Here is an 8,378-nt window from a genome sequence, read left to right as displayed (position 1 = left end):
GTTTCAAGTAGTACTATTCTTAGCACTTTCATCCCTGTTACTTCCAGGCCTCTCTGTGGTGGTCTACATGGCCATCATGTTTAGCCTAACATAGTACAACAATAAAACCTTGGCTCTTCAAAGCCTGTTAATTGGCTTTATTTTGGTAGTACTGTTCTTATTAGTTTAATACCTGATACAACACCGAATGGCGGCAGGTCTATATGGCCTGCATGATTAGCCGCACCCAACCCAAAAAAAAGCCAAGCGGTCTTTGACTAAGACCTATGGGTAACTCGGATGTTTCAAGTAGTACTATTCTTAGCACTTTCATCCCTGTTACTTCCAGGCCTCTCGGGGGTGGTCTACATGGCCATCATGTTTAGCCTAACATAGTACAACAATAAAACCTTGGCTCTTCAAAGCCTGTTAATTGGCTTTATTTTGGTAGTACTGTTCTTATTAGTCTAATACCTGATACAACACCGAATGGTGGCAGGTCTATATGGCCTGCATGATTAGCCGCACCCAACCCAAAAAAAAGCCAAGCGGTCTTGGACTAAGACCCATGGCTAACTCGGTTGTTTCAAGTAGTACTATTCTTAGCACTTTTATCCCTGTTACTTCCAGGCCTCCAGGGGGTGGTCTACATGGCCATCATGTTTAGCCTAACATAGTACAACAATAAAACCTTGGCTCTTCAAAGCCTGTTAATTGGCTGTATTTTGGTAGTACTGTTCTTATTAGTTTAATACCTGATACAACACCGAATGGTGGCAGGTCTATATGGCCTGCATGATTAGCCACACCCAACCCAAAAAAAAAGCCAAGCGGTCTTGGACTAAGACCCATGGCTAACTCGGTTGTTTCAAGTAGTACTATTTTTAGCACTTTCATCCCTGTTACTTCCAGGCCTCCAGGGGGTGGTCTACATGGCCATCATGTTTAGCCTAACATAGTACAACAATAAAATCTTGGCTCTTCAAAGCCTGTTAATTGGCTTTATTTTGGTAGTACTGTTCTTATTAGTTTAATACCTGATACAACACCGAATGGTGGCAGGTCTATATGGCGTGCATGATTAGCCGCACCCAACCCAAAAAAAAGCCAAGCGGTCTTGGACTAAGACCCATGGCTAACTCGGTTGTTTCAAGTAGTACTATACTTAGCACTTTCATCCCTGTTACTTCCAGGCCTCTCGGTGGTGGTCTACATGGCCATCATGTTTAGCCTAACATAGTACAACAATAAAACCTTGGCTCTTCAAAGCCTGTTAATTGGCTTTATTTTGGTAGTACTGTTCTTATTAGTTTAATACCTGATACAACACCGAATGGTGGCAGGTCTATATGGCCTGCATGATTAGCCGCACCCAACCCAAAAAAAAGCCAAGCGGTCCTGGACTAAGACCCATGGCTAACTCGGTTGTTTCAAGTAGTACTATTCTTAGCACTTTCATCCCTGTTACTTCCAGGCCTCTCGGGGGTGGTCTACATGGCCATCATGTTTAGCCTAACATAGTACAACAATAAAACCTTGGCTCTTCAAAGCCTGTTAATTGGCTTTATTTTGGTAGTACTGTTCTTATTAGTTTAATACCTGATACAACACCGAATGGTGGCAGGTCTATATGGCCTGCATGATTAGCCGCACCCAACCCAAAAAAAGCCATGCGGTCTTGGACTAAGACCCATGGCTAACTCGGTTGTTTCAATTAGTACTATTCTTAGCACTTTCATCCCTGTTATTTCCAGGCCTCTCGGTGGTGGTCTACATGGCCATCATGTTTAGCCTAACATAGTACAACAATAAAACCTTGGCTCTTCAAAGCCTGTTAATTGGCTTTATTTTGGTAGTACTGTTCTTATTAGTTTAATACCTGATACAACACCGAATGGTGGCAGGTCTATATGGCCTGCATGATTAGCCGCACCCAACCCAAAAAATAGCCAAGCGGTCTTGGACTAAGACCCATGGCTAACTCGGTTGTTTCAAGTAGTACTATTCTTAGCACTTTCATCCCTGTTACTTCCAGGCCTCTCGGGGGTGGTCTACATGGCCATCATGTTTAGCCTAACATAGTACAACAATAAAACCTTGGCTCTTCAAAGCCTGTTAATTGGCTTTATTTTGGTAGTACTGTTCTTATTAGTTTAATACCTGATACAACACTGAATGGTGGCAGGTCTATATGGCCTGCATGGTTAGCCGCACCCAACCCAAAAAAAGCCATGCGGTCTTGGACTAAGACCCATGACTAACTTGGTTGTTTAAAGTAGTTCTATTCTTAGCACTTTCATCCCTGTTACTTCCAGGCCTCTCGGGGGTGGTCTACATGGCCATCATGATTACCCTCAACAAAATAAAACAACAAGACGTGCGGTCAGGGAACCATGGTAAGGTTACTTCCTTTCGCAAAATCGACTATAACAGTTGCAGGCAGAGGTTCTGACCCTGCATTATGGCTGCACCTCTCCCTAAAAGAGGCATCCATTACAGAATCTGTGGGCATGTATGCAAAGAGATGGCCTGCCTAAAAGGAGCAGCAAGGTCGTTCTCCTTCAGCCATTTTATATGATGGCCCACGAACCTAAACAGCCACAACAGCAGGAAACACCACCTATGCCATCCTTTTGAACAACAGAGTACAGGTATGGCATTGATTTTAGGAACACGGAGATATTTTTTAGAAACCGTGAAATTGAACTAAAAACCATGCTTGGACACCCAGTACAGTACAGGTTGTTCGCCTTCGACCATTTTATAAGAGGGTCCCGGACCCTCAACAAAAACAACAGCAGGAAAAAGGACATATGGCATCCTTTTGAACAATAGATTACAGGTAAGGCCTTGATTTTAGAAACCCGGAGATAATTTTTAGGAAACAGGAAATAGAAAAAAACATTGATTGGACACCCAGTACACTTCTTTCTCTTTCTGCCTTTTTATAAGAGGGTCCAGGACCCTCAACAGAAACAACAGCAGGAAAGAGGACATATGGCATCCTTTTGAACAATAGATTACAGGTAAGGCATTGATTTTAGAAACCATGAGATAATTTTTAGGAAACGGGAAATTGAACTAAAAACCATGCATGGACACCCAGTACAGTACAGGTCGTTCGACTTCAACCATTTTATAAGAGGGTCCCAGACCCTCAACAAAAACAACAGCAGGAAAAAGGACATATGGCATCTTTTTGAACAATAGATTACAGGTAAGGCATTGATTTTAGAAACCCGGAGATAATTTGTTGCAACCAGGAAATTGAAGCAAAAAAATTATTGGACACCCAGTACAATTCTTTCTACTTCAGCCTTTTTTAAAAGAGGGTCCAGGACCCTCAACAAAAACAACAGCAGGAAAGAGGACATATGGCATCCTTTTGAACAATAGAGTACAGGTACAGCATTGATTTTAGAAACCCAGAGAGAATGTTTAGGAAACGGGAAATTGAACGAAAAAAATGATTGGACACCCAGTACACTTCTTTCTCCTTCAGCCTTTTTATAAGAGGGTCCAGGACCCTCAACAGAAACAACAGCTGGAAAGCGGACATTTTGCATCCTTTTGAACAATAGAGTACAGGTACGGCATTGATTTTAGAAACCCGGAGATAATTTTTATGAACCGGGAAATTGAACAAAAAAAATGATTGGACACCCAGTACAGGTCGTTCTCCTTCAGCCTTTTTATAAGAGTGTCCAGGACACTCAACAGAAACAACAGCAGGAAAGAGGACATATGCCATCCTGTTGCACAATCGAGTACAGGTATGGCATTGATTTTCGGAACCTCTGAGATAATTGAGAGGAACCGGGAACATTTAACAAAAAATGTGCTTGGACACCCATTACAGGTCGTTCTCCTTCAGCCTTTTTATACCATGGGCCACGACCCTCAACAGGCACAACAGCATGAAACACCACATATGCCACCCTTTTGCACAATAGAGTACAGGTATGGCATAGATGGAACCCGGAGATAATTTAGAGCAACCAAGAGCAGGATAAAGATGCTTTGTCGGTCCTCCTCCTTCAAATTTGGGGCACTGCGCGTGCAATTTAATGGTCCACCAGATATGAGTGGTGTGTTAAGTTGTACTATTCTTAAAAGTTTAATCACTGTTATGTGCCTCATTTTTTCCTTTGAGTTTTGTACCCTAAGAGCAGCAGCAGAGGACAGAAACATTAGGCATGTACAAATGAATGAAACATTGGGTATTGTTGTAGCCACAGCTGTAGCAGCGGCCAGAAAAATTGATGTTTGTAAAACAGTTAGAAAGTGCCCTAAAACCTTGCGTCTTGCACAATAGTTATTGGCGGATAAGTCACGCAAGACATCCTGCATTATAAGGGGCAGGCCAGAAGTTCCATTGCAAATTGGGATAGCTCAGGCCACAGGCCAAGCCTGTACACCCAGTAGTCAAGGGGTCCATCGCTCCTCAGAGTGTCGAGATCTGCAGTTAATGCTAGGTAGTCTGCTACCTGTCGGTTGAGTCTTTCTCTGAGGCTGGATCCCGAAAGGCTCTGGCGATGCATGGGAGTTAAAAAGGTACGCATGTCCTCCATCAACAAGACGTCAGGAAGCGTCCTGTCCTTGCCACCGTGGTCGTGGGAGGAGGAGGCTTACTTTCAGTTCTTCTCCTGTTACATTCCCGTTGTGCTGTGACATCACCCTTATACGCTGTGTAAAGCATAGTTTTTAATTTATTTTTAAAATGCTCCATCCTTTCCGACTTGCAGGAATTTGGTAACATTTCAGGCACTTTATGCTTATACCGGGGGTCTAGGAGCGTGGACACCCAGTACAGGTAGTTCTCCTTCTTCTTTTTTATACGAGGGTCCCTCAACAGGCACAACAGCATGAAAAAACCCATTTGAACAAGGTTGGATGCCGAGCTAATCATGTCCCGTTCTTCCTCCTCACTGATCTCACTGAGGGTATCTTCTTCCCCCCAGCCACGTACAACACCACGGGTACCAGAGAGGTGACAACGAGCACCCTGGGATGCCTGTTGTGCTCGGTCTTCCTCTTCCTCCTCCTCAAAGTCACATTCCTCCTCTGACTCCTCTTCCTCATAATCCTCTTCCTGCGTTGCCGCAGGTCCAGCAAGCGATGCTGATAAGGCTGTTTGTGGGGGTGATGGACACCACAACTCTTCCTCTTCACGCTCATCTATGGCCTGATCCAGCACTCTTCGCAGGGCACGCTCCAGGAAGAAAACAAATGGTATGATGTCTCTGATGGCGCGTTCGGTGCGACTGACAAGGTTTGTCACCTCCTCAAAAGGACGCATGAGCCTACAGGCATTGCGCATGAGTGTCCAGTAATTTGGCAAAAAAATCCCCAGCTCCCCAGAGGCTGTCCTAGCACCCCGGTCATACAAATACTCATTAACAGCTTTTTCTTGTTGGAGCAGGCGGTCAAACATTAGGAGTGTTGAATTCCACCGTGTCGGGCTGTCGCAAATCAAGCGCCTCACTGGCAGGTTGTTTCGATGCTGGATATCGGACAAGTGTGCCATGGCCGTGTAGGAACGCCTGAAATGGCCACACACCTTCCTGGCCTGCTTCAGGACGTCCTGTAAGCCTGGGTACTTATGGACAAATCGTTGTACAATCAGATTACACACATGTGCCATGCACGGCACATGTGTCAACTTGCCCAATTTCAATGACGCCACCAAATTACTTCCATTGTCAGAAACAACCTTGCCAATCTCCAGTTGGTGCGGTGTCAGCCACTGATCCACCTGTGCGTTCAGGGCGGTCAGGAGTGCTGGTGCGGTGTGACTCTCCGCTTTCAGGCAAGTCAACCCCAAGACAGCGTGACACTGCCATACCCAGGATGTGGAATAGTACCTGGGGAGCTGGGGGGGTGCCATTGATGTGGAGCAAGACGCAGAAGCAGAAGAGGACTCAGTCGAGGAAGAGGTTATGGAAGAGGTTATGGAAGAGGATGGAGTAGGAGGAGTAGAGGAGGTAGCAGCAGGCCTGCCTGCAAGTCGTGGCGGTGTCACCAACTCTTCTGCAGAGCCACGCATTCCATGCTTGTAAGACGTCAGCAGGTTTACCCAATGCGCAGTGTAGGTGATATACCTGCCCTGACCATGCTTTGCAGACCAGCTATCCGTTGTCATATGGACCCTTGCCCCAATGCTGTGTGCCAGACATGCCATAACTTCCTTTCGAACAACAGAGTACAGGTTTGGGATTGCCTTTTGTGAAAATAAATTTCTGCCAGGTACCTTCCACTGCGGTGTCCCAATAGATACAAATTTTTTGAAAGCATCAGACTCCACCAGCTTGTATGGTAAAAGCTGGCGGGCTAAGAGTTCAGACAAGCCAGCTGTCAGACGCCGGGCAAGGGGGTGACTTTGAGAAATTGGCTTCTTACGCTCAAGCATGTCCTTGACAAACAGCTGACTGTGGGCAGATGACCAGGAACTGCTATGTAAGAGAGACTCAGTGGAGGATGGTTGAGAGGGGGCAAGGAGGACAGCAGTGGTTGACGTGGCTGAAGATGCTGGAGCAGGAGGAGGAGGGTAGCTTTCAGTTTGTGTGCTGCTTCTACTCATGTGTTTTTCCCATCAGCGTTTGTGATGGGAGACCATGTGCCTTCGCAAAGCAGTTGTACCTAGGTGGGTGTTTTACTTCCCATGACTCAGTTTCTTTTGGCACAGGTTGCAAATGGCATTGCTGTTGTCAGAGGCAGACACACAAAAAAATGCCACACTGCTGAGCTCTGCGATGAAGGCATTCTGGTAGTGGCAACAGCATGCGTTGATGGGTGTCGGCGTGCTGTCTGGCTGACCCCGGGTGCCGATGCATGCTGTCTGACTGTGCCACTAGCTCCTTGCGACGACCTCCCCCTGCTTCCAACTCATCTCCTCCTCCTCCTCCTCTCTGTCTCCCCATCTGAACTTTCCCCCTCTTCTTCTTCTCTTCTAGCAGGCACCCACGTGACATCCACCGACACATCATCATCAACCGCTTCACTTGTATCTGACACATCAAGAAAGGAAGCAGCAGCGGGTACAACATCATCATCATCATCACACCATACCTCCATGTCTGCAATGCTGCCTGACTGAGACATATCTCTGTTATCTACATCTTCTGTCAACTGATATGTCAATAACTCCTGTGACAGATCAAGTGAAGCGGCTGTGGTGCTAGTGTTGGTGGTGGCGACAGGCGGGCGAGTGGCACTGGTCACTTGAGACGTGCCCAAAGCACAGCTGGATGTAGATGGTGCGTCAAGGTTAGGAGGACTAGGAGCTGAAGCTGTAGAAGATTGGGTGTCCTGTGTTAGCCATTCAACTAGGTCCTCCTCAGAACTTTTCGCTTCCCCCCTGGCACCCGGCGTCTGAACAATGTGCATATTTGTAGGGTCTAAAGGAATCACAGCACCACGACCACGACCACGGAACCTGCGGGGTGGCCTGCCTCTGCCTGTCATTTTTTTTAAAATGGACAATTACAATACTATTACTTAAATTATGAGTGGTGGCACTGGGCAAGTGGGCACAGTATACGCTGTGAGACTGACAACAACAAAAAGACTGATGTTTCAAAGTCAAAAATGTTTATTTTTTAAATATTAGAAGTACTGTGACAACAAATATGATTGTTGGCACTAGTTGGCAAATGGGCCTGTCTGGCACACACACTGGGAGGAAGGCAACTGCAAATAGATTAAACTAGCTGAGTCATGCTTCTTAGTCCAAAAATTGTTTTTACCAAAAATTGACAATACTGTTAGAACAAATATGATTGGTGGCACTTGTTGGAAACAGCAAGTGGGCCTGGCACACACGCTGGCAGGCAGGCAACTGTAATTCAATGGCACTAGGAGACTGAAGATTCACAATCCAAAAAGTTATGATTTCATTTTTTTTCAATACTGTTACAAGAAATATGATTGGTGGCAGTAGTTGTCTAGTGGGCCTGGCACACAGGCTGGCAGGCAGGTGGAAAGTGCAATTCAATGGCACGAGCAAACTGATGATTCACAATCTAACAATTTTTAATTTTAAATATTAACAATACTGTTACAACAAATATGATTTGTGTAACTAGTTGGCAAGTGGGTCTGGCACACAGGATGGCAGGCAGGAGGTGACTGCAATTCAATGGCACTAGGAGACTGAAGATTCACAGTAAAAAAACTTATGATTTAAATGTTTTTCAATACAGTTACAAGAAATATGATTGTTGGCACTAGTTGGCTAGTGGGCCTGGCACACACGATGGCTTGCAGGAGGAAACTGCAATTCAATAGCACGAGCAAACTGATGATTCACAATATAGGAATTTTTTATTTTAAATATTAACAATAATGTTACAAGAAATATGGTTGGTGTAACTAGCACACAGGCTGGCAGGCAGGTGGAA

This window comes from Bombina bombina, chromosome 4, assembly GCF_027579735.1.
Source record: "Bombina bombina isolate aBomBom1 chromosome 4, aBomBom1.pri, whole genome shotgun sequence".
In the NCBI taxonomy this organism is placed as follows: Eukaryota; Metazoa; Chordata; class Amphibia; order Anura; family Bombinatoridae; genus Bombina; species Bombina bombina.
Note: the sequence above shows the minus strand (reverse complement) of the source record.